This window comes from Dermacentor variabilis, chromosome 6 (assembly GCF_050947875.1).
Source record: "Dermacentor variabilis isolate Ectoservices chromosome 6, ASM5094787v1, whole genome shotgun sequence".
In the NCBI taxonomy this organism is placed as follows: Eukaryota; Metazoa; Arthropoda; class Arachnida; order Ixodida; family Ixodidae; genus Dermacentor; species Dermacentor variabilis.
Window position 1 is genome coordinate 139,758,024 of NC_134573.1, and position 25,904 is coordinate 139,783,927.

At 47.7% G+C, this 25,904-nt stretch overlaps 1 protein-coding gene across 1 annotated transcript in view; it reads left to right on the top strand.

Moving 5' to 3' along the window:
• The window catches only part of LOC142585321 (PR domain zinc finger protein 1-like), a 182,672-nt gene that overhangs the window by 78,032 nt on the left and 78,736 nt on the right, over window positions 1–25,904 (top strand). Inside the window, exons 2-3 of the mRNA XM_075696003.1 lie at window positions 514–597; window positions 23,360–23,403. The gene's annotated coding sequence lies outside the window, so the exon portion shown is untranslated. The remainder of the gene's footprint in view (window positions 1–513; window positions 598–23,359; window positions 23,404–25,904) is intronic.

The window sequence follows — 25,904 nt, forward strand, 5'->3', positions numbered from 1 at the left end:
GGTTTATTGAGGAGCGTAGTTAGGTTGCGTGTGTTGCCTGAACGGAAAGTTAATTTTTGGCTATATTAGTTATGCCAAGCAAACACAGCGGTGTATTTCTGGGCTGTACATACGTGATTTTTTTTTTTTTTCATAAAAGTTGGTTGCAAGTCTGCGTCTGCACTTGTGCCATGCTCTCTCCGTGGTCCTTAGTCCGCCGCAGTTTACAATTTTTGTCACCTTTATGTTTGACAAGAAGCTCTTCTCTCGAACGTCCATTGCGTACGTTCTTCTTCTCACTGTTTAAAGAGAAGCAACGCTTATGGTAACGAATGCAAGTCTGACGTTCCTCTTTTATGTTTGTCTCGACTGTACACGCTTAGAAATACAACGCGCATCGCTTTGCCTGCACTGAAGTGGGCGGTCGTTGCACCGCTCCTAGTGTTCGCGTTCCTCGCGCGTCGATGAGTCCGATGACAGACGTCTAACCGTTTGTTCCTTCTTTCTTTCTTTTTTTTTCTTTTGCCTGTGCAGTATCAAACCTGTCAGTGGCCCGGGAAGCCCAGGACCAGAGACGACACACGGCAATGGAGGCGGCAGCAACGTCAATCTGACAAGGTATGCGGCGGTGCTTCGTGACTGGACCTCTCACCCGTACTGCGCTTCGGTCACGTGAGCAGCGCGAAACGCTGACGAGGGGCGGGAGATGAGAGAGAGATAGAGAGATAACGCGAGCATAATGCAATATGAAAAAGCGTGGCTGAAAGAAACTCCAGTTCGAAACGGCTGTGAGAACGTCGGACACCGTTGGGAGAGGGAAAGCGATCATGGAGGCTGTAAACTCGGGGACAACTTCCTATGGCACTGAAAGGGTATAGCTACCGAGGTGGCGCTACTCCGGCAAGCAGTCCGGCAGAGTTTCACCGCGCTTTCCGTCGCAACAATGTGAACACAACACTGTTTGTTTCGCAGCACTGTCAAAGTGTCGTGTGGACGATTTTCTTATACCAAAACAGCGCTAAGGCAAGAAATAAGGGGGAGGGGATGCAAGGACAGGGCACATCGAAGCGCTAAACTAACACCCGTATGGCGTTTGTTGCTCGTTCTCCCTTTTATAGTGTAGGTAGCAAAAGCACACGAGCATGCAGAAAGAGGAACGACATGGCAACGCATACCGCCAACGTGTTCAACGTGAAAAAATATAATACGTCCGCTGAAAAGTAGTCGGTGGTCACATGACTTTCTAAGCGTTGTGCGTTGTTTCCCTTTTTTTGTTCGCCAGTGCGCTTCGTGCCGTGTATGTTTCCCGTCCGATTATGCGATGGCCAAGATATAATTTGATTACAATTCCCTAAAAATGCAACAACTAAGATTCGCGTGACGCAAGGGCTCCACAACAACAGAAAACTTATGTCGCTGAAAGAAAGGGCCATACAAGAAAAGAAGAAATTATAATGCGTACTTAAATTCCTAGCACGTACTTTCTGCTTGTTCGTACGCCTCTGACAAAACACGACCGCGTCTCTCGAGTGAAAAGCAAGATCCAATCAAGCCGTCGGTGCAAAGCGCTGCATTTCCATTTAAAACGCCTTCCAGCATTTGTTTGTAAAGGCCGCATAGCCGAATCGAACGCAGTTGCCCACATACGAAAAAAAAAAAAGAAATCTGTCTCCCTTTTCGCAGCAATTTCATTCGAACCACTCAACTTCAACGAGTGTCTCCAACGCAACAAACAATCGGCCTCCTTTTCTCATTCAAAACGCGCGGTTGGGATTGTTCGCGTCATCCACACCAAAAACGAACAAGCAAATAAATAAATATATGTGCACATGGGTACAAGGGGTTCCGAGGGAAAAGGGGGGGGAGGAGGAGGCATGGAGGGAGAAACATAACCCTTTCGTTGTTACCTTTGGAGACTTAGAGTGTCCGCGCTGGTACAAAAAACTCCGCGTCGCACAACTAATCTGCATGTCGGGCATGCTGCGGAAAAGGCAACAGCGGATGAACTCGAGTTCTCTCGCGAAAACTCTGCATCCACTTGTCGCACGGAGACACGAGAAACAACGGAGACGTGAACAATACACTTGGCTTGTCGTGCATGTGCATGCCATAGTGTTGAAAGAACTGCAGCGCCGGTAAAGCGGTCGCAATGAAAACGCGAGTCCGTGAACAATTCCCTCGATGCGGGCCGGAATTCGCTAGCGAAAACAAGGCTTCCGAAGTCAAGTTTTGTTTGAAACGTACCTTGTAGCACGTGTGCCGTAACTTTCTCGATATAGTCCGCAACCGCGGTTGGTGTGCCGTCCAGATATGTTCTCGAAATCTGACTAAGGGTAAAAAATTCTTATTGTAGCTTAAGGTGCATGTATGCGGGCGATGTGTGTATAGACAACAGGGCTGATCAATTCAATGATGTAGTCCTGTTCTCTTATAATTTGATTGCTGTGAGCTGCGCTTAGGTATAGAAGATGCCTCGGCAGGTCTATTTTATCTGTTCCACGTTAAAATTGTATGAATTACTTAGAAGTAATAATAAGGCTAACGATAATAAGACTTAGGGTGCGAGGATGAAGAACTCAGTTAACTTATATAGTATGCGCACTTGGCTGGCTGATTTGATGGGCGTTGAAAATGTTCGCAACATTCATTGCCAACTTTTCCAATATGTACTTGAATGATCATGTGAACAGACAGAAGTGTGAGGTCTAGCTCTTCTTTAGGAGGCCTTTATTAGCGTACAATAATAACGTGAGTGATTTTAGAGGAGAAACGAACACGTGGCGTTCTGCTATGCGAAATAACAGTGCTGTCTACACCCCTCCCCCCTTTCTTCAGTCAGCGTAATATTGAGATACTAAGGCCCGCGCTGGTATATATGTGCGCCCTAGATCTACATGCACGAGTGACACCGAAAGCCATCATGTTCAGTCTCTTCATCACCTGTACATGGTTTGCTCCGTGGGTCACTTGAGCGTGCAAGTACTGTATGGTCTGCGGAAAGCAGTCCGGAAACTGTGGTATGCGTGTACTACACACGCACACACATGCATGTATATGCCCCTTGTTCGTTTCCCCGACGTTCAACAAAGGGTTTGAAACTGGGAACCCGGCCACTACAGGGTGGCGGTGCTGTTTTTCCAATTCACCCGACTTTCACCCTCCTGCAGACTCCCCGCGGAGAAGGGCTTACCAGAAATCTAGCTAGAGCTCGGTCCCTCTTAACAAACGAGGGGGGAAAAAAAGGAGAAGAAGAGGGAGTAGTAGCAAGAGTGCTCTTTTCATTTGGAAGCGAATGAGAGCGTCGAGGTCGGTGTTATATGCGGGAGCGCTGGTGTATACGTGGTCTCTCGTACACAAGGGAAGGTGATTGTATCGTCGCGCATATAGCCGGAGCTGCGACTAAATCCACTTGACCCGGTTTGGCGTTATTGTACTATTCTGTGAGTTAGGCATCAGTCTTTTTTTTCTTTCTGTTCTTTTTTGGGGACTCTGCTTTCGTGGTGCCCCCTCAGAGATCTTTAATGTAAGACGAGCACGATATATATATATATATATATATATATATATATATATATATATATATATATATATATATATATATATATATATATATATATATATATATAGGCGATCAAAACGAAATCAATGAAGGCAGTCGTTTTTCGGTTCCGGTGTTCAATAAGTTGAAAAAAAGTGCAGGCACACATAGAAAAGCAGATAAGAATTTTTACTAGTGTACCTTACCATCTACTCAACTAAAATAATATGCGGATGCTTCGAAAATCGCCCACTTCTTGAGAGCTGCAATTTGTATGATTCATGTTTGTCAGTGGCTGCCAAGGCAACGTGATTATAATAGAGACAGATCAGGAAACGTAGCGGGCTGCTACACACGTGCCCTCAACCTTCATCATTCGTCAAGCTCGCGTTCGTGGCGATGAAAATTAAAAAAAAAATTATTGTAAAAAATTTTGAAATAGACGGTTCGAACCAGCGTTACCCTGAAGCGCCCTAAGTACGCCGTACCACTGATGGCCAACTGTTCGTGAGGATGTGTATATATAGGTTTTTGAGACGTAACAGAAAGACGTCTATAAGACGTATTTCGGAAGGCTTTACCTCATCGCTTAGTATATAGGGGACATACTACGTTGCACATGGCATTTTCTGCGCTACTTGCTATGTATACTATTATATTGCACTGCCCAACTTTCGTACTGAGGTGCACGTGACCGTCTATGCGCTTAGTGCGAGCCGATCGACGCGCCACTGGTGGTGGCCTTGCGCATAACACACGGGAAAGGGGCGAGCCGCGCGCCGTAGTTTGCTGCGTCGTTAATCGTGCTTCTGTCTTATTCCGGTTTTGAGAGCAAAATAAGCAACAGCCTTCGCATGTGTGGGGTGGCCAAAGCTTCAAGGAATGTCGAAGAAGAATTGTTGCACGGTGGGGGGGGGGGGGGGGGGGGGGGGGGCTCGAATACCGGCGAAAACGTGCCGGCGATGCGGTTCTAATCATTCCCCGCGAAGCCTCATCAGCGAAAGCAACGGTAGCATTTGATCACCGCCGTTCGGCGGGAAATTTCTTCTTCTCATTCTTTCCTTTGTCATGTCGGTGTTTTTTCCACTCGATCATATTTAGACGGGTAAGCGACGAAGTTCGTCTGCAGTGCAGCATATCGTTTAAAGGCATTTCGCTAAAGTTCTGAATTCCGTTTGCCGCTTTCCCGCGTTGCGCTGGCTAGGCAGCACTACTGCACGAGCGCATTGTGTTGTATCTTAAAGCTACTGAAGCTTGCAAGAACTCAAATTGTTGGATTTATACGCCACGGTAAATCCTCGCACCAGCTATAACATGCTTCATGTTTTTGCATCTATTTTATGCGTGGCTTCGCGCATGTTGAACTGTTGCTAGTTGCTTCATACATGCCTGTTCTTGATTTTTTTTAGGTGCGAGGTTTTCACACTGCCTCGTTTGTAAAGGGTCTAAATCACGCTGTGTCTTATCGGAATGATACCAAGCAAGTGCTTCTTTAACAGCTTTATTCTCATCGACTGAGGGCATCTCACATATTGTGGTTTCTTAGGAAGTGTGGGGTCTAGAAAATAGGTAGTTAAGGGCGAGAATTGCTAATAGTTGCTGCATATGGCATTTTTGTTCTAATTTCGCTGAAAAGTTCGCGTCACGTTCGGGAAGTCATCACACCTTGATGATGTCTGAGAATACTTACCACGCCGACTGATTTCTTTGTTTCACAACGCAGTCCCTTTTTGCATGTGAATTTTGTACTCAACTGAATTCTTTCTTATTATGCTTACGCCGCAGAGGACTAAACCAGGCCTTGCCGCCAGCGCTCATCTATATTGACTGGCGCTGCTTTGCCTTTAAATATATCATGTCACATCTCCCTGTAGTAACATTTAAAAAAAAAGGTGCTGAAAAGTTGGTCAGACTTTAGCTTTGTACGTTTCCAAGCAGCTCCCTTGGGGAATTTACAATTGCAACGGGAACGACGGTTCACCGCTTTATGCAGCAGAACTGCAGCGGCGGTGCAGCACTAACACGCTCTCTTATTACTAACCTGTGCGTTTGGTGACTTTGTTTACTAGTGTACGCGTTTCCATCAATAACTTCGCAATTACGCTTCTTCGGGCGGCTTTGAGTGCATTTATTCGGTGATGTTACGTGTATTCATGAGGAGAAAGATCACAACGGCATGTGCAGACATCGCACCATGCGGATTTGTTTGAGATACAAGTATGCATTAACGACGGGTGCTTATTATTGAAGTACAGAAACATCCTTACGGCGAGGGTAGAATTAAAGAAAAGAACGATCGAGACATCGCATTACTAAACAAAATTTAGCGGCTAGTTAACACGTGCTTCACTTCATGTAAATGGGATTCATGGCGTTTGTCTGATGGATGCACCTGGCACGTATGTGCACCGGGTTGTCCCAACCACCGGGAACATCGTGTTCATACCCGCTCCCACAGAGGCCATCGCCTTCCCTACAGCTGTCACCGCAGAAGAAGCAGTCTGGCATCCGAACAAAGGAAAAAATGGCAGCCGCGCACTTGAGCCATCCTTGCTGCAAAGGGTTGTCGTCTGCTGCTGCTCCCGAGCGTACTGTTGGAAGCGTCCGCTAGGTGGCTATCAGCGGCGCCTCTATGGGGCGTGCACGGGGCTATGCACGGCGGCCGTGCATAGCGAGGACTAATTTGGATAGTGTCGATCCTTTACAGAAATACACCTCTAAAACTTACTGCAGAGACAGCGTCAAGAGACTGTGGGCGAAGCTTCCGCCTCACGTGAAAGCAGGTCTTCGAAATCCCGCCGTCCACGGAGAGTATATCGACACTGCCTTCCATCCGTACAGAAGTGCACCAAGCCGCGCGAAAAACATGCCGTTAACCTGTTGCTTTTCCTGCGTCTGCGGCACTTTACCGTACACAAATACTTGCCGTATGCGGCCAGGTCAGGTGCGTCTTCTCGAGGTGATTTATCAGGGACGGAACTCCTCTCAATAACGCACAGTAAACAGCTCGCGCTAATTACTCCCGATAACGTGCGTCAAGTTTGCGCGTATATGCGCTCCTATGCGGCTATGCATCCCGAGGAATTCCTCGGGATACGTGAAAACAGAAAAAAAAAAGAGACAAAGGCCGCTGAAACAACTATCGGCCCCATGCAATCTCTCCGCGTGTTCTGGCAATATCTGGCCCCGGATTTATGTTCGTTACTCGTGGCAGCGCGTTCATCACCACCAATTTGGAAACGCACGCCGCGGTTGCCAACAAGCTGCGGCCTTACGTGCTAACGAGGAAAAAGAAAAATGAAAAACAAGAGGCCGCTTGCATCGACGGCTCCTCCGGCGTGCACTGGCAATGCAGTGCATGGAGTCGGTGTGAAGGACATCGCCGCCGTCAGTCCTTGCACTGCGAAGGCCTCTTTCTTTTTTTCGTTTTTATTCTTATTTTGCTTCAGTTTACTTCGTCAGCCTGCTTGCATGCATCGCAAGAAAGCAAGAAAACCAAGCAGGAACCGCCGCCCTTAAGTTGGCACCCCGAACGGAACAGCCCAAAACTTGCGTATGTATCGAACGCGTCGTCTGGTGTTGGGCGCTGTGCACATGTTAAAGCGAACACCAACTTATTATTTCTCGACCGACAGCAGCTTGGTCGTACGCGAAGACCTCGGCGATGACGTTACAGACCCAATAATAATAATAATATTTGGGGTTTTACGTGCCAAAACCACTTTCTGATTATGAGGCACGCCGTAGTGGAGGACTCCGGAAATTTTGACCACCTGGGGTTCTTTAACGTGCACCTAAATCTAAGCACACGGGTGTTTTCGCATTTCGCCCCCATCGAAATGCGGCCGCCGTGGCCGGGATTCGATCCCGCGACCTCGTGCTCAGCAGCCCAACACCATAGCCACTGAGCAACCACGGCGGGTACGTTACAGACCCAATATAGGTCTACGAAACATGTCCCGTTAGTGACCTTTTCTTTCTGTCTTTCTTTTTTTGGGAATGAAGCTGATATGGTTAAGTTACGCTGGTTTTGATACTAATTAGGTGCTTTCTTTAAGGAGTGAACCGTATACCGTACAATCTGAGTCACAAGTGGTCATTCGCGAATGTTTGCACACTGCCATAAACATACGAAGTAGTTGGCGTGGAAACACACACACACACACACACACACACACACACACACACACACACACACACACACACACACACACACACACACACACACACACACACACACACACACACACACACACACACACCACACACACACACACACACACACACACACACACACACACACACACACGCACACGCACACGCACACGCACACGCACACACGCACACGCACACACACACACACACACACCGCCGCATGCCTCCGCAGAATGCATCCGCAGAATGCACTGAACCATTAAAATAGTGTTCGAGCGGGCGAGCAACCCACAAGAGGGGGCAAGCAACATCCATGCGATCAAGATCGAAGCGCGCGTCCTGGACATATATATACGCGGGCCCGATAGGGGTGTGTGCATGTTACTATAATATATCCGCTTCCGATAAGCGCCCATATAGGCTTGTCTTTACCCTTGACGCGCGCTGGGTTTGTGTTCAATGTCGCGACCTCCCCCAGATGCAGCTCTCCCTACTTATATCTCCGCAGGGGCGCGTTATGTAACGACACCTCGATCTCGCAGGTGGCGGCCGACGGATCGGCCGAGCTCATTGCCGCTCCGCGACAAGATCTGCAACTCGGTCACGTGCTTCGCGCGTACTGCCTCATTTGAATACAGTACATCGCGTCGTTTATACTATGGAGTATTCTTGCTGGCGAGATCGCTGGCTGTTTTCCTTCTTTCTTTTTAAGTTTTGGTAACTTTCCTCGCAACTTTTCATACGTCGCGATGATTAAATTAAAATAAAGACAAAAAAAACTTTTTTTCCAGCTTTGATCAGGATCGAAGATTTGGATCTCAGAGCCCACGCCGAGCTGGCTCGGTATACCTATGGCGTATAGCACTGCTGAGAACGAGGCAGCAGGTTCGATTCCCGGCCCCGGCGGCCGCATTCTTCGTTGGGGAAGGAAGGCAAAAAAAAGAAGCACTCTTGTACCATGCTTCGGGTGAAGAAAAAAAAAAGAAACCCAAGGTGGTCGAAAAAATTAACTAGGAGTGCTCCACTAAACTGTGTTCTTCGTGATCGACCGTGCAATTTCGGGACATTAAACCACCGCAATTTCATTAATTAATTTAATCTATTTAGGGCGAATTATTCTTTTCTACAGTTATACTCGTTTTCGATTACCTAGCTGTTAGAAAGAAGGAACGACAACAACGACAACGACAACAACGATGTTGATGACGCTCGCGCGATAGAAAACGACTCGCGCGCGATCGTAACATTGCCGATTTTAGACTGTCCTTTACTACAGATGCGCAGAACGGCAGAGCCGCGAGGAACACGCTCAAACAGAAAGAGAGAGGAGACGATGAAGAAGAGGAAAGAAAACGAGCAGTGAATTGATTACAGCGAGAAGATGAAAGAAAGAAATAAAAGGAAAAGGAGAGGGCAAACAAACAGAGCTTTCCTATTAGCGTCGTTCAGCGCGTATACCATTACAGACATAAAACAGGACTTGCCGGAAACACTTTTCGCACAACCAGTCCTCCTTTCTTCTTGTCACCTCTTCTTCTTCCTTCTTTCTTTCCTTTTTTTAGTCGTCGCATCCGTGATGCGAGATGCTCTGCAGGGCAACGACGCATTGACCACACGTCAACACGGGCAACAGATGAGCGAACGCGAGAATTGCATTTGTATTCATCGTACACACGCAATAAACGGCAGCAACCGTTGCTCTTTAACTACCCCCAGCTTCTTCGACGCCAAGCTGTACCGCGCCGCTTAACTCGTTCCGTGGACCCGCTCCACAGCTGTAGTTTTAGCTGGGGGCGCTATTCCGCGAGCAACCGGGTGCGACTAGGGATGAAGGAAGGGGGGCGGTACACTATTTAGAATGAGCAGCCAGAGCAGCCCGGAAGAGCTACTCGCAAGGTTAGATGAGGCGTGTATATATACAGCATAGCCGTAGGGGCAATAATCACACTGTCCGCGAAGCTCTATACGCGTACGACTACAAAGTCGACAACGAAAAAAAATATATATGTATAATTTTTATGGGCGCCCAGGGATTCACGACGGAAGGAGAAGGGTGTACGCGAGGAGGCGATGCCTACCAGCTGGCCCTAACTTAAACGTCCCCCGAGCATCTGACGCCTGTCTGTGCCGAAAAAGGGCCGCGGGGTTCGGTTGGCCGAAGAGAAACGAAAAAAAAAAAAAAGTCGCGCTCTGCGTACGTTCGCGCAAATGCATTTGCATTCACTCGCCACCCCTAAACTCTATGACGAGTCGTAACGACCGCGTAGGCCGGGAAGAGGCGGCGAGCGAGTAGTGATTGCTTTATTTTTCTTTATTTCTTTTGCTCTCGGTTTGCTACCCCCGCGCGTTTGTTTTATTGCCTTAATAAGTTGAGCGACCATTCCGTTTCGAGTGTCTTTTTTTTCTTCTTCTTCTTCTGCTACTCGCGTCGGGGTCCATATGGAGGCACGAAAAGAAGAGACGAAAGAAACGAATACAAACGAAACTTAATAGTGTATACTATAATAGTTGCGTAATGACTTGGAGGCGACGACGACCTTAGGAAACGGATCGTGACTGACTTTTTTTTTTCTTCGACTACTTTTCTCTTCGTCGTTTTGTTCGTTAGTGTTAGGCGTCCAGGGCTTCTACGGTTCTGGCATGCGTATACGCGAACGAGCGTGGGAATTTGTGAGCGGTGCGTTTTTCTATGGTCGACTAATGAAGTGAGTGGCAATTTCGGTCCGGCTTTTATTTTTTTCTCTTTTCGGAGAGAAGTTACACTTTTAACGACGAAAGCGTCCGAGTGTACACGAGCTGGCGGTGTGGCTGCGTGGGCGAATTATATCGCTTTGTGCGAAGTTCCTTTTAACTCGACTGCCGAGCGTGACGATAAGCGACGACACGCTTTGTGACTCGCGCACGCAGTATAGTATAATGCGGGCGAAAACTTGCACAACTTGTACTAACAAATTTATCGCGCTATGCGTCAGTGGTTTCCCGCCTAGAAAACACTCACCCAGAAAACAGGGCTGAGAAACCGCACTAAAAAAAAAAGAACTAGAAAGAAAAAAAACACCTTTACGTCAGAATTGTTCGTAAAAGGAAATTCCGGCCAATCAGGATGCTGGACGCGTTATTAGCGTGTGCGAACCAGTGAATGCCAAAGAACACTTACGAATAAAAAGCTTTTTAAGTTCGGTCCCAGAATATTTCTGAGCCCCCCCCCCCTCCCCCAATAGCCTTGAATTACTACATTCTACAGAAAAAGTATTCAGAAAGCGCGAGTTTTCAAAAAAAAAGATGAAAAAGAAAAGCATGTCAGGAAGCCTATAGCTTTCCTACATGATGTAAAGTTCCAACCCTTGATGAGAAAACGTTTCCTCCTTTCTTTCTTTCTTTCTTTCTTTCTTTCTTTCTTTCTTTCTTTCTTTCTTTCTTTCTTTCTTTCTTTCTTCCTTTCTTTCTTTCTTTCTTTCTTTCTTTGCTACTAAATATAAATGGGGCTCAAGGACACGAGTAAATGCGCAGTCGCGTTGAACGATAGTAGTCGCTGTCCTTCCAAATTTCGGGTAGGGGTTGTGCAGTTAAATTTCCTCATTAACGGCAGCGATTACTGCTTAGGACTGTGCGTGTGTTTGACGCGGGCCTTTTCCGACTGCTTCATTTGTGCAGTTCTAAACAACCGGCGCAATGAAAACGCTAAACTGAATCGCCACGGCTCTGGTAAACCATTGCTGCGGTGGATTTTATATAGGGTTTCCCGGCTAACGGTAAACAAGCTGTTCAGCGATATATATATATATATATATAGAAATATACGGTGTAGTTTATAGTTATAAGACCTACAGTCTTATATCATCAGATGTCCAATGAACGAACGCCGCAGTGCTTAAAATCGTATCTTAGCTTGTTTTTTAATTGTATTTTTTTTTTTCGTTGAACACAGCGGCTGTTCAACGAGAAAAATTCGGGCCCGCGGTCTGAATTTGCAAAGATTTCTCTCGTAAGCAACGCTCGCCATTGGCCGGTCACCTACGCTAATACTGTAATCAACGTTATGATTGGCCGGCACTTGCTCTTAATAGCATGCGGAATTATCTGCGAATACGAGCGCCGAGAAGCTCCACAAGAATTCGGGTTCTGATTGGCTTTCGTTCGAGCGTCCTACAATTGCGATAACGATCGGCGTCATATTCGGACGATCACCGGGGGACCTTACGGAAGAGAGAAGCGTCGTAAGTACGAGACCCCCAACTGCTCGCGATACATATATAGCGTTCGCTCGAGAAAGAAGCGAAAAAAAAGAAAGAAGAAAAACTAAGGGAGAACTGCAGGCATAGAGAGATGCGAGGAGCCGATACCGAAGACCTCGCCGCGTATCGCCATTGCCACAGGGGCGATTGAAGTAATAGGGCAAGGATACGGTTCGGTTGACCTGGCTTGGCGTGTATGTACCCTGACAGACGCCGAGGGCGGCTCACCTTCGTCACTCAATGACGCCTGCTGAGGCCAAGGAGCCGATGCAGCTCGCTTACTCAGAGATAATCAAGCGCGCTCTTGAGATGAAGGCAGATAAGGCAAGGACGGGGCCTTACGAATGCGGAGGGATCGGTTTTTATTACAGCTGTTGGTTCAGTTCCGTCTGTTATATTCCGCAACTCTGAGTGGTTTCTGGTTGCGAGGGAGGGTTTCATTTTCTTGCGTGTCTTTTGTCGCCAGTGTCATCATCATTATCATCGAGAGAGAGAGAGAGAGAGAGAGGATAAATGAGAGGCATGGAGGTCAACTGAGACTGAGGCCACGGTTGGTTATCCTGCATTAGGACAGGGGACGGGTAGCAAAATATTAATACCAGGGGAGGAAGTAAGTATAGTTGATGTGCACTGGAGTTGCCGACGTAACGGAAATTCTGAAGGGTGTGGGGTAGACTGTAGCTTAGTCCAGTTGCCATCGGCAGTTGCAGCAGTGACTTTCTGGCCTTCCGCAGCTGGGATATGGGAAGAGTTTCAAGACCGTTTACAACGAGAAAAAAATCTTCAGTCTTTTAGAGCGGAGTGTTGCGGAGGGCAAGCCTTTCATTTTCGAAGGACGTGGGCGGTGTATATCGTAGAACACTTGTGGCTCCGGACACATTAGATATTGCGTCCACGGGGGTGGGTATTCTGTTAGGGTCCACCTAGTGGACTGTCCATTTTGGCCGCTGCTGATTGGATGAAGCCGTACTAGAGAGGAGGAGACGAGCGGCCCTAGCAAATCAGAAGCGGCCGTAATGGAGAGTCCACTAGGTGAACTCTCACAGAATACCCCCCCCCCCCCCCCCAGAGCTATCGGTCATTCCAATCAACAGTCTTTGGTGAACACAAAGACAGACGTAAGCGACAAGGTATAGTATTCCTTCACTTCAGACAAGACCAGGTAACATCAACGTGCAGTTGAAAAGAAAGTTGAATGCAGCCGATCATGAGCAAAGTCCGGCGTTTTTTTTACTACTTCTGCAATGCCAAAATCAAGTGTGCTAGCTTGCTTGAGTGCTGGGCTTCGTCACTTCTTGATGGACGCGTATAAACAAAAGTTTGTTCCTTCCGGTAGCCTTTTTCGTGCGACTTTGAGTGTGTGTGTTGGAATTGTGCGGGAGCTTCACGTTATCCCGTCGTCGAAGTCGCCATTCGAAGAGCGCGGGCAACCCGCCGTCGCCATCGTCTCTGATTCTGTCACCGTTGCCCTCGGTCGTCCTGATCGTCGAGTGCGCTATATGGACGCGTTCCGGGTGATCGAACTTTGCTTCGAGTGATCACCCTGCTGAGCTCACGGTCGCGGCCTCGTTTGCCGGCTTTAAGTGCGGGTCAGGGAATAGAAGGTTGTAAAAAATTAACCCGTACGCATTCACACCCTTCACCATCCTGATGATAATTTAGCCAAGAGGCCCGGGTGGCTTTCAGGTCGACAAGCGCGTTAGAACGACAACCCTCTGCTACAGCGTCCATCACAGTCCCTGTGTTGGCTTTGAAATGTTAAACCGGTCAATCAATCAATCAATCAATCAATCAATCAATCAATCAATCAATCAATCAATCAATCAATCAATCAATCAATCAATCAATCAATCAATCACTCAATCAATCAATCAATCAATCAATCAATCGATCAATGAGTAAGCTCGTAAACGGGGACTTTGTTTCGTGACAGTGGGGGTCACTGACAAAGGCAGATGCGTGCCGCTCCAAACACCCTGTAACACGCGCGCGCTTGTTTAGCTCAGTAAGAAACAATGCGAAGCGTTCAGGAACAAAAAAAAAAAACAGAAAAAGAAGATATGCGAAGAATCCCTACCCTTTCTTTTTTTTCTTCTTTTCAATGTCTCCTGACGCGCTCTCAAGTCGGGGCGTTATATAGCCTCTTCCGGACCAAGGGAAGAACGAGAACGCACAAGAAGAAGCGAGGTCCCGTAGCCTACAGCGAATCTTCTTCGCTATTTTATTTCGTCACGCCTCAATAAGCGCGGAGCATCGCGGCATATAAATGCGGCGGCCGCTGAGCGACGCCACCCTCTGTAGCCGCTGCATTGCAGCAGCAGCTGCAGCACCGTCCAGTGGTCGAAGGCGGAATAACAAACGTAAAAAAAAGAAGAAAAAAAAGTTCCAGAGGCGCGACAGAGAAGAAAAGAAAAAGCAACCGCAAGGGCAGACTTGCGCCGTGGCCAAGGAATGCGCATTACGTGCGACCTTCCCAGGACACCTAGACGAACGGGAAGGACTCTCTCTCTGGGCCCGACGGCATTACATATATGTATGCTCTATACGGCGGTGCTCCGCGGAGACCTGCCCGGCTGCTGCCGCGCTGGGCGAACAATCGGCCGCGAAAAGTTGCGACGGAAATTTCTTCGGATGGCGTGTGGGGCCCAGTTCAACAAAGGCAGGGCGAATGGTAATAAGAGCGTATTTAGGCGCGCCAATCTGACGCAATCGCGGAGCGCCGCGCCTCGCGAGAGACAGAGCGGTTTGCACGGCGCAGCATGCAGCTGCCACTGTACGCTCGCGAACTACATGCCGCTGTGCGTGTGGCTCGGCGTCGGAGCGTTTACGAGGCGCTCGAACTTTTTGAGGCATAGCTGCGGTAAACTTCGATTCCGCAGTGTGTACCCGTTGCTGGGGAGGCTGGCATGGGTGATACGATTTGAAAATTTGCTGCGATAAATGGCATCAAAGCGAAACTGATGCAGTCTAGACTTGTATGTCGATGCTTTAAAAACTATTTCACCATTTCTTTGTCGTAAAAGAAGTTAAAATAAAAGCCGTTCCGGCGGAGGCTAAATGCAACAAAAAGCAAGCGAAACTATGCGACACTTGGCTTTGAGAGGCAGCGAGATGAACTGGCGACAGCCGCGCTGTCACGGTGGCTCCCATGCCTCAAAAGATTACGTTTATACGACAAACTTCGCCACGCGTTTATGTCATTCACATCGTGTTGACACTGCGACGCAGTGCGTATAAGCTGCACATTACTGATCAGTGTAGAGAAAGACCACGTATCGAGCAAGGCGTATGTTAAGGAACCACAGGTGGTGATAATTATCCCGTCATTCGAAACTTCAGCGCTACTGCTTCACCTATACTGCTCATTGCTTTGGCACTGCAAACACAATCAATCAATCAATCAATCAATCAATCAATCAATCAATCAATCAATCAATCAATCAATCAATCAATCAATCAATCTGTATACAGCAGCGAATGACAGACAAGTAAGACGGACTGCTATTACCCTGGCACAGTTATCGGTATCAGTATATCGGCAAGTTGGCAACGCGAGAAGGTGGCTGGGCTGTGGATCAACGGCGTCCTTTCCTATCCGGCCAACCCTTACCGAGGCTAGTCTAATAGGCCTTAAAGCGAGATACGATTGCGATAACGCGTTACATAACTCTTATCTGAGTCCATCTCTCTTGCTCACTTTTTCTGATCGAACGTGTTTGACGCCTGCGCCTCAGTTTTGTAGCTACTCGATACTTAAGCGTTACGTCTGCCTGTATTAAGCTGCCGGTTCTACTGTGACGGGCCAGCTTCTCTACCTGTCCGTGTTTATGTGCGTTGTACTTCGGTGGGCGACCCGTCAACGCAGATACTAAAGACACAAAAAGCCCGCGTAATAAGTCACGACCTGCAGAAAGGCATAGAAGGTGACGAATTATAGAAGAACTGTAGGGAAAAATACGGAAGACCGGTGATCTGTTCTAGGGTGAAAATAAAAGGCATGGGTGAATGGATGGATGGATGGATGGATGGATGCATGCATGCATGCATAGATAGATAGATAGATAGATAGATAGATAGATAGATAGATAGATAGATAGATAGATAGATAGATAGATAGATAGATAGACAGATAGATAGATAGATAGATAGATAGATAGATAGATAGATAGATAGATAGATAGATAGATAGATAGATAGATAGATAGATAGATAGATAGATAGATAGATAGATAGATAGATAGATAGATAGATATTGCTTTTATTTATTTCTTATCACTCGTGGTAGCGAGTGGCCGTTACTTGCATTAACGGAGGCATTTCTTCATGCCGCACTATGACGAAGCACCAAAAAAGAATGGAAAATGAAAAGAGCATTTATATGATACCGCTCCACGAGGTGAACTGACACGTGGGGCCCACTTTCGCAGTTGGAATCGCCTTGTAAATTAAACAGGCTCGAGAACACGCTGTACAGGCAGCTCGAGAAAATGCCGCGAGATTACGTCAACCTCCAATTACCAGTTCGCGCTAAGGGCCGCAGTTTCTTATATACATAGTAACGAAACCAAACGCAGAAACAAGGATGACGCTGGCGCGGGTCCAGCATTAATTATACTATAGGTACAATTCGCACAGCGAACGAAGAAGACGGGTTGCGCCATCGAGTATACCGGTAAGTATGTGAACTCCGGAGACTTCGCTGACGTAACAGCGTGGTTAGTGCCGACGTTCTCGCGTGTGCAGGCAGCGCGACGCACACGACAGTCTCGCTTGCGACAAGCCTCCGCTTGACATACGAAACGGCTCCGCGATCTAAAGCCGGCAGAATCTATTATGTTACAGCCGACGAATCTCGTGTGGCGTTTCATCACACGGTCGGCGTGGGATCGAGACGATAGCGTAAGTTAAATTTGTTCGCCGGTTCCCCGACTTCGTTTACATTTAAGCCATGTATCCTTTCTTAGTTCCGTCTCGGCAGATTGAACCTGCTCGCTAAAATGTTCGAGCTCGCTGCGTTTGCCAAGTGACCATCTCTAACTTGTCTGTAGGTTCACTGCATGGGCTATGAAAGACACTTCTGCCTAGTGATTTTGCGGAGACACACACACACTGTATTGTTTAGCTCAGCATATCAGCGACGGCATAGAGCTTTTGCGTGATTGCCCTAAATTTCAAGCACGAAGACAATCTTTGTCCAACATATTGAGAAAATTAGATGGTCTTCCTCTGAGTGAACAGACGTTACTAGAGCACCGTCCAGACCGAACATCGGTTCAGAAGGCAGTGAAGGCACTTTTATGCTTTCTCAGAACTTCTGGTTTGCGCGAGCGTCTTTAACTCAAGTGCTGTCCGTACACGTATCTGCACCTTCTCTCTCCCTTCTCTCGCTTCCCCTTCTCCCTTCCCCCAGCGTAGGGTAGCCAACCAGACTATTGACTGGTTAACATCCCTGCCTTCCTATATTACTCTCTCTCTCTCTCTCTCTCTCTCTCTCTCTCTCTCTCTCTCTCTCTCTCTCTCTCTCTCTCTCTCTCTCTCTCTCTCGCGTAATTACACACCGGTCAAATTACCAAAGCGTATACTGCCTGCTTCTAAACTTTGTGAAAAAAATTCTTGTTATTTCAAAACTGCCGAAAGCCTGCTCCGTACTTTTCTTTGAACCTTGTGAGTTATAAGCTACGGAACACCTCGGCATTTCTTCGGGAGATCACCCTGGCTTCTTTGGAAGACTGAGAATTCCAACCGTCGTATGCGTACGGTTGATGCGTCGCTGCAGCAGCGATCACCGCGAACCCTTTCCTGGAGCAACAAAATTGCACTATTGTGCCGCCTACGACTGGAGGTGGCCTTCACAAATTCGCACTCTTTCCTCAGTGGAGTGGCTGACTCCTTCATATGCGACCACTGCAACTTTGAAGCGACAGTCAAGCACTTCCTCTGGCGCTGCACCCGCCTTGACCTCCAACGTCTACCTCTTCGGAGCTTGCTCAGCTAACTGCACGGTCGACCCTTTACAGACGCAAAGATCCTGGATGCATGGCCTCGACCATTATCAAACTACAAAGGCATGCGCGCTCTAATGATTTTCCTAAGTCAACGGACCTGAGAAGATGCTTTTAGACAACGTGTGTCTGCTTATGTGCACTTGAACCCTTTCTCATTATTTCTTTGAGTCCCCATCTCCTCTCCCGCTTGCAGGGTAGCCAAGCGGACGTCTGTCTTGTTAACATCTCCTCCATTCCTTATTTTCCCTATCTGCATCTAATTGAGAAGATATCTTGCTTACGCTTTGCGTTCAGCAGTGTTCATAAGCGAGAGCAAACGAATGCGCGATTTCCAACTGCCCGGGAGGACACTGTAAAGATTCGCCATGTTTGCATTCTCAGCCAATCGGAGAGGGCGTATGGCTGCCTTGCGAGCCAATCAGAGTATTACCCGACGGCGAATTCGACGATATGGCGGAATTCGACTATCCCTCTAAGAGACCCGCCAATTATTTAGGCAACGCTTCCGCTACACGGTTCGGCAAAACGAGGGCGTTAGAAGCTGGGAAGTTAACAAATTAAAGCAAGAACAGAGATAGCAAAATCTGGAAGGAGCCACCCGTATAGCAGCTCAATAAGTAACTGTCCTGAATTCGCTTAAACGAGCCTCTGCGGGACAAGTTGTACCTTAATATGTACACTCTTTTAGCAAACGATACAGCGCGTAAAATTAGACGTTCCAACAACGTTTTAGCACCGAAATTCTCTCATCACAGCCCACCGGCTCAGTGGGTCCGTGTTCAGGAGAAGCCCCTCTTTGGTGAGACATCCCCTCGTAATAAAGCCGCGTGTATCGACGACGCAACCTCCCTTGGGCAGGCTGTTAATTGAAGTTGGATGGCTGCCTGTCATCCCCACTGTTGTATTTGCTTCACTGCGCTGTGGAGCACCCGGACGCGGATGCATTCTTTCTTTCTTTTTGTTTTTTTTTAATGCTTACGTGGCGGCAGCCGATGATGTCTCAAGCGAGGCTTTCGGTTTCTTTTGGCGCTCGCATCGGGCCATGCCGCGCATCGCGAGGCCGCCCGGTCTATTAGCAGAGCTGCTTATTAACGTCGCCAATTTATCCGGTTACTGCTTATGCACTCGTGCTACGATCAATTAATCGCCAAGCACAAGCGTTATCCGGATGCGTCCCCTATAGCGAATTCGCGGTTCAGCCTCACATCTTATTTCGATGAGTGAATATCCACGGCACGATGTAAAATAAAAATAAAGAAAGAAAGTCTATATATCCCAAAGGAGCTGTTCTAACCTGAAGTGTGGCACTTTCATCATCATCATCATCATCATCATCATCATCATCATCATCATGGTTACGCCCACTGCAGGGCAAAGGCCTCTCCCATACTTCTCCAACAACCCCGGTCATGTACTAATTGTGGCCATGCCGTCCCTGCAAACTTTATGCGCTTTAGGTAACCCTATTGCCAGATAATTAACGATACGCTACGAGTTATATCAACCAAGCTTTCATCAATAACATTTGCAGCACGCAATGGGTGAGCCGCTCTCCTGCCTGCTCGCGAAGTGCAACCTGTTCTCGTCACTGATTGGCTGACTAGAGACCCAGCCTTAGCTTCACTTCACCGAGATGACGAGACCGAGCATGAACTGTTGGTCAGCCTCATTGTGTGCCGAGAACCTTTGAAAAAAAATAATAATAAGGTGCTTGACATTTTTGGGGCTAGTGTGGCCATACCACTGTGGTCAACGAGTGCGCCTACGTGACGCATTCCTTTCGAAGGCTCGGCCTCAATGGTACGATGTTATTCGATCTTAGCGACTATAGTCTATACCGCGTGAACGTGCCCGTTTCGCATGCATCATCCTTATACCAATGGATGTATAAACGTGCTATATAGACGTGTGGCGAAGCAATCCTTCCCTATTGCGGACTGTACCTTCCACTGCGTGGCCTGTGCTATGCAGCATATTGCTACGGGAAAGACACTACCGTCATAAACATCATTATAATATTCAGGCGCTGTAAAGATATCGTCCCTAAAATCGGTTCACGTCATCTGCCCTTGTTTGTACATCCGCGTTTTCCCCTTCATATTAAACTCGGGTTACCTTCGCATAGCGGTATCCCGGTATCCCGGTCTCTCGGTTCGTTCGCCATGCGCCCTCGATGGCGGACACGCGAAGTTCCGGAAGGACAAAAAGAGCGCGCGCAAAGTCCCATTGCTGAAGTCGGGAAGGCTGGCACGTCGTCTCACCCTGGCTACCCTGGCTCACCCTGGATACCCGCCTGCGGATATCGCGGCATGCAAGAGGCTGAGCAATCACTCTCACACAGCCACGGAGCGAAAGGGAGGACGGGGAAGACGGAGGGGGGGGGGGGGTCTATTTTGACGTCCGTTGCCCCGCCATAATTGCATAACGGTATAGCGGCCAATTTGCGCCCGGCTACTCCCCCTTTGCCGCCTCCTTATAGGACGGCATTCCTACGAAGGTCGCTCGCTTGTCGCCGCGAACGAGCCCGGTTCAGTGCTGTTCTGCGTGACAGCGGCTGTTGCCGGCGCGGCACTGTTTTTGATGCGGAAAGGAAAGTTAGAGAGAGAGAAAGAAAGAGAAAGAGAGAGAGAGCGACAAGGCCAGCAGAACCAACGAAAAGGGCACCGGTCACTCCTGCAGTGGAGAACAAAACAGGCGTGAAATCACCGCGAAAAAAAAAAAGGCGAAGCCGGAGAAAGTGCGTTGGTAGGTTACCACCGCATCGGTATGCACGCTATGCAGGTGCCGTATTTGCTCGCGTAAGACTCGCCGAACGTGTGAGATCCGATTGGTTCCGCTTTGGAGCTCAGAGGCTTAGAGAGAGAAAGAGAAAAAAAAAAAAACGTCCTCGAACGGCACTCCCACTGATGCGCTTATTGCAACAGGCTAAATAGAATACAGGTCCTTTCAATTCGCTCTGTGATTCAATGACAGTCCCCAACTCGTCCAGCAATTGCCTGGCTTCTCCTGCACGAGCACTGCACTGTCTCTAACACCAGTGCAGGGAACGCTCTGAACCTGCTATGCACAATACTACCGATGGGTAAATCGAATGTCATTGTGCGCAGGACGTTACGTTGCACTGGTGAAACCATGTCGACGTGGAGTATCCGCTGAACAAGTTCGGAAGTGTAGGCGAAACGAATGAACCTTACAATACTTGAATTATTACCGTTGAGAAAAAGACAGCGGAAAGCATTGCCAACAAATCTAATAATATCAATCAGTCGATCAATTAATTATTCATGATACAAGTTATTATGTACAAATAAACATGCAGGAAATGTTCCAAAGTCAGAGACTGCACCGGTACCCTTGGTTGTCTTTTGCAATCAATCAATCAATCAATCAATCAATCAATCAATCAATCAATCAATCAACCTTTTCGCCACGGGTTATCATTGACTGCACGTTCCATATATGTTCCAGTCGCGGCACAGTGCATTGCGTCGGCAGATTACAAATCGGGCTACCTTGCGCACGCACCCCACTCAATCAAAACTTAGAACTACGATAGCAACAAGTGCGGGTCTTGCGTGGGTGAATACGGCACCAACTCGCGACTGAGAGCGCAATGAGCCCTCGGCTGAAATGGTGGGCGTGTCTCTACCGCCGTTTCATACACCGTTGCTAGCGCCGATATATATTTCTTTGAGCGCCTTGACGGAGGGGCGGCATTCGTCAAACGGCGGTGATGTAGAGGACAAAGAAGAGAAAGAGGGAAAGAAAAAAGAAGGAGTGCGCAGGTTGTGGCTCCCGAACCGTGACGCGGCTTCACTCACTGCAGCGCTGTGCGTGGAAAGGAGGCAGGCCGCAAAGCGATACAGGGGACATATAGACTCGGCACATTATTGCCAGCGTTGCGTGCAAGCTGCTGTCAGCGCTACCGCCCTAGCTATATATCCTTTGTGCCGTATAGGCATACTGAACACAACGCGGGAGACATGTGGGACTCAGTGGCTATGCCATTCTGCGGCCGGGCACGAAGAGGTCGCGAGTTCGACTGCGAGTCGATATGCATGCCAACAACCGCGTATTTTGATGTGAGCATAGATAGATAGATAGATAGATAGATAGATAGATAGATAGATAGATAGATAGATAGATAGATAGATAGATAGATAGATAGATAGATAGATAGATAGATAGATAGATAGATAGATAGATAGATAGATAGATAGATAGATAGATAGATAGATAGATAGATAGATAGATAGATAGATAGATAGATAGATAGATAGATAGATAGATAGATAGATAGATAGATAGATAGATAGATAGATAGATAGATAGATAGATAGATAGATAGATAGATAGATAGATAGATAGATAGATAGATAGATAGATAGATAGATAGATAGATAGATAGATAGATAGATAGATAGATAGATAGATAGATAGATAGATAGATAGATAGATAGATAGATAGATAGATAGATAGATAGATAGATAGATAGATAGATAGATAGATAGATAGATAGATAGATTAAACCTTTATTTTGAGCAAGCGCGTACTGCGCGCTTCTGGAACTGCAATTACGAGCATACGTTTTAGGAGGTTTGGTATATCCGGAAATCGTAAGAAGCGAAACGTTGACGGCAGTGGGCGACTAACACTGCCTAATGCAACACCATGACTACCAAGAGCGTCGCCACCTACAAATTCTCGCTACCAGTCTTCATTGACGTCACAAATTCTCGCAGCATTAACAAAAAAAGATGGCAACGCACAGCATTTGAAAGTGCACGAAGGCTCCATCCTGCCACTATGGTAAAACTATCCTGCATGATAACGTATCGGAAATACACTAAAGTGCTGTGAACTCCACGACGTCAAACACGCGTCATCGCATGCAGCGTTTCGAGCGTGACATTGAAAAACTCAAGTTCGGCCTTCGTCTTTTCAGCTAAATGTAACAAAAAACATCCCACCGAATAAATGTAGGTAGAGTTTTACATGAGTAATGTGGTGGCTGTCTAAGACGATTTGGTGCTTCTATTTAGCAGTAATGTAAAAAACAAAAAGAAAACAACGAGAAAGATTGTTTGTCGAATTACCAAAGCTTTTCGTTCGTAACTGCTATTTGCATTGGCCAGTGGCCTTCGCTCAGAATTGTCTCAAATTTTAACATCAATATTGGCTCAAACTTGCTCTTACGAACGATACTAGCGTACAAGATTTTCTTATGAATAATGGCCCTGGTGCCTAGGGCAAAAAAAAAAAAAAAATTGGCACGATGGCATTAAACAGAAGGCCGTCTTCTTTTGTCATCGCTTCAAGGTCCTTGCGCTAAACACCGGTTTCTATGTCGTGTACCGTTAACAAGCGCGCGACTCAACGCTTGCAGATTCTCGTAAAACATTTGTAAAGTTTCTCATGCACTTTCTTTCTTTCTCTTCTTCCGCAGAAAGCCGAGCCTGTCAAGAGCAGATCTCTCACTGACTGCAGCCAGTGAGTACAAATTGCAGTGTTTATCTGTACGCGTCGATTTCGTGAAACAATGAAGAGCAATGTTGACGTCACCGTGTGAACAATCGCACTTGCATCACGCGTGCCACAGTGCTACGAGCTGCGCTGTTTCCCAACGGTTGTGCGCACCACCTATAGAACACCTGTAATATAGCAATGCGTGTGATTTAGTCATTGTTTCGTGGATACTATTGTCGTATTGCATTAACACGATGGCGTTAAGGAGACCGTGTCGCAAGAAATCCGGCGTCGGACGTCGCCTCGGCAAAAGGAATTTCGAACCAAATTCCGAACCACCCACACCCAACCACTTCTCTACCACCAAGGTTGCTCCTACCTGGTCTTTCAATCTTTACAAAGCTATTCCTCGGAATTCTGAGAACGGCAGCCCACAAACATACATAATGAAAAGAAAAAAGGAAAACACCGACAGCGCATGCCCTTTATGTTAGCTATTCTCAGACTGAAATATTAAAAGTGCGAAACAATAACAGGAGATCGACCCACGCAAACGACCGCGTTTCTACCAGAAAAATCGGCTTCATGCATAGCATTCGGAGCCAGCGCTTCCCGGTAAACGTTACGGTTACATAAGCTGTACTTGCCGGGAAGCACGAAAAGTAGTAAGGGGTCTTTGAACGCTATCGCGTTCCATTTTTTTTTTTTTTTTGGATTGTAAAACTTTATTTGTCCAACAGATGTAGGGAAGGCTTTAAGCCTTCCCACCTAGACGACGACCAGGAGTCCTTGGACCCTAGCGGCGGTTTCGGCCAGTCGGACGGTCTTCAGTTGAATCTCGAGATCGGAGCTGAGTAATAAGGTCTCCCATTGTTCTAAAGACTGTATTCTTCCCTCAGAGGGAGCCTGTGGGCATTCCCACAGAATGTGATTAAGATTAGCCCTGGTTTTACATAGCGCACACTGGCTGGAGTACTGACCCGGGTAGTAGAGGCTGCACGACACCGGGCTTGGAAACGAGTTGGTTTAAAAGCAAAGCTTAAGCTTCCCGCATGTTTTTTATTATTAGCGACTTGTATTAAAACAACAACAAACGGTTGCACTGCCCCAACGACACTGCGAGGAACAAAAAATGAACAGAAAAGAAAGGTTCGAAGTCCCCGCCATTGCGAATTACGCGTTCTGTTATGGCAAATCGGCGCAACGACACATACGCACAGAATAACAAGAAACATACACTTAAAAAAAAATGAGAGCGAGAAATGCGAGTTTCGTGCGAGGACAATGTTTATACATATACTCGAGCATATGTGGGTCACCGAAGTATATTTCCACTTCGATTCAGCGCGCGCATGGGTATACAGCGTGCAGGTGTATAGTGTAACGTTTGCGAGAGCGGTGTGAACACGCGCGTCTGGTCGCGTGTTCCGACACCATCACGCCTTTTTCTTGGTCGGGCCAGCAGGCTGCCATGCCTCTTCATTTTTTTTCGCGGTCAGGCAAACCGCGAAGAAGGCGAAGACGACGAGGATGACGATCGTCATCATTACAGCGATGACCACCCGCCTTTCGCGCGGGAGGAGACCTAACACACCGCGTGCTTATGAGCGTGCATTTAAGTAGGCCAAAGAAGAAGAAGAAGAAGAAGAAGAAGAAGAAGAAGAAGAAGAAGAAGAGGAAGAAGAAGTGGGGGTAAGGGAAGTGCGTGGAAGTGGCGGCTGCGGAATCGACGGCTTCGCGTTAAGCTGACGAGTTTCGACCGACCGCGGTAACCAGTTATACCGCAGTCGACGACGTCGCCCGACGGCATCGTTACGTGGTTATGTATACTTCTTTTCTGCTCTGACCGTCTTGCCCGGTGTCCTCCTCCCTGTCTTTGAGCTCCTTTATTGGTGCTTCAGTGGGCGCTCCGGTTGAGAAGGGTGTGCGCGCGCGCGTGTGTGTGTGTGTGTGTGGTAAGGAGGGAGCTGGGGGAGGGGGGGGGGGGGCTCAGGGCGATATCTGGGCCATTCCGGGTCAGGAGAGATGCGGAGAGCGCAAGGCGCGCTGGCGGCGGAAGGTTGCGAGCTTTTTTTCACGGTCATGTCGCGGGCCTGTCCCAAGCTGCGCAGACTTTTAGACTTCCTCGTCGCCAGTTCAGAGAGGGACCCCCACCCCCCCTTCTTCCCTGTGTATAGCTGCTTGTTGGAAGTGTGTGTGCGGGGGGGGGGGGGGGGCAGAAACGTCGAGATTCCGGCTAAGAATGAGGGATTGCGCGGACGAGCAAGTCGAGCGTGCCGATGCGAACAAGACGCAGTTCATGAGGGATTGAGGGTGCGTTAACTTAAAGTTATCGATCCACTATTGAGAAGAAAGTAATTAAAGGAGCAGGAGGTGGGCATCGAGAATTAAAGGAGATGGAGATGTGTCGTTAGAGAAGGTTACCGTGAGTATAAATATAAGTAGGGTTTGAAAGGAAATTGTTTTCTACGCGCGAGAATACGCCAATTATACTACAGTCGTCGTAGTACTGCAGGGCCCGCCAA